The 841-nt window shown below is 36.1% G+C and overlaps 1 long non-coding RNA gene across 1 annotated transcript; it reads left to right on the top strand.

Annotated features, from left to right (window-relative positions):
* Positions 1–226: 226 nt before the first annotated feature.
* On the top strand, positions 227–596 carry LOC107577470 (uncharacterized). Its single transcript, XR_001608207.1, has 3 exons — positions 227–330; positions 417–460; positions 571–596. It is a non-coding gene; the product is annotated as an uncharacterized lncRNA (long non-coding RNA).
* Positions 597–841: the final 245 nt, after the last annotated feature.

Below are 841 nucleotides of genomic sequence, written 5' to 3'. Positions count from 1 at the left end.
ATTACGTAACTTGCGTTACTTGTAATGTGTTACCCCCAACACTGTCGGTAACTCATCTGTTTTGTTGTTCTGGAGTAATTCGGCATGTATTAATATGATTGTCAACTGAAAGATCTTGTTTATATATTGTTTATCTCATTATATTTTGTCTATCAGGCAACACAACGGGTGACCGGTAAGGGTGCTTTCTCTCTCTTCTTTGCTGCAAATGTATTTAATAGACAAAGATTAAGTGTACAACAGTAACAGCTGTGACTGACTGCATTAGCACTGATTTTGCAGAATATAATGTCGATGGCGGTAAAGAGGATCTGTTTGATATCAATGAAGGTGAGAGGTCATTACACCGGCTCCACACGCGTCTGGTGTGGCTTGTCTGAATTATCATGGCATTTCTGTCCTCTTCATGCTTTTAGAGGCTGCTCTTGATCTTTTTGAGGGAGATATTGTATATGATGAGGTAAGAGATGATATTTTGTTGATACCAATCAAATCCGTCTTTTGGTTTGTGTTCATAGAGCATAACTGCTGTACGTGACAGAATTTAACAGCGTCCTGTTTCTGTCTCAGAATCTGGGGAGAAATTCTATAATTGGTGATGAATACAGATGGCCAAAAGTGATTCCTTATTACCTTGAGGATGATTTGGGTGAGTATCTTCAGTCAGAAACTATATATACTATATATATATATAGTATTAAAATAAAACAGTATTGGATTATTGTTTAATAATTTTGTTGTTGTTGTTATTTTAGACCTTGTGCCATTAGTCAGATGCTATGCTAGACTAATTAACCCCTAACATACCAAATTCTCTATGGACAGATATTAATGCAAAAGG

This window comes from Sinocyclocheilus grahami, unplaced genomic scaffold, assembly GCF_001515645.1.
Source record: "Sinocyclocheilus grahami isolate Dianchi unplaced genomic scaffold, SAMN03320097.WGS_v1.1 scaffold6153.1, whole genome shotgun sequence".
Taxonomy (NCBI): domain Eukaryota; kingdom Metazoa; phylum Chordata; class Actinopteri; order Cypriniformes; family Cyprinidae; genus Sinocyclocheilus; species Sinocyclocheilus grahami.
The sequence above is the reverse complement of the archived record's forward strand: the minus strand, read 5'-3'. Positions and strand labels throughout refer to the sequence as shown.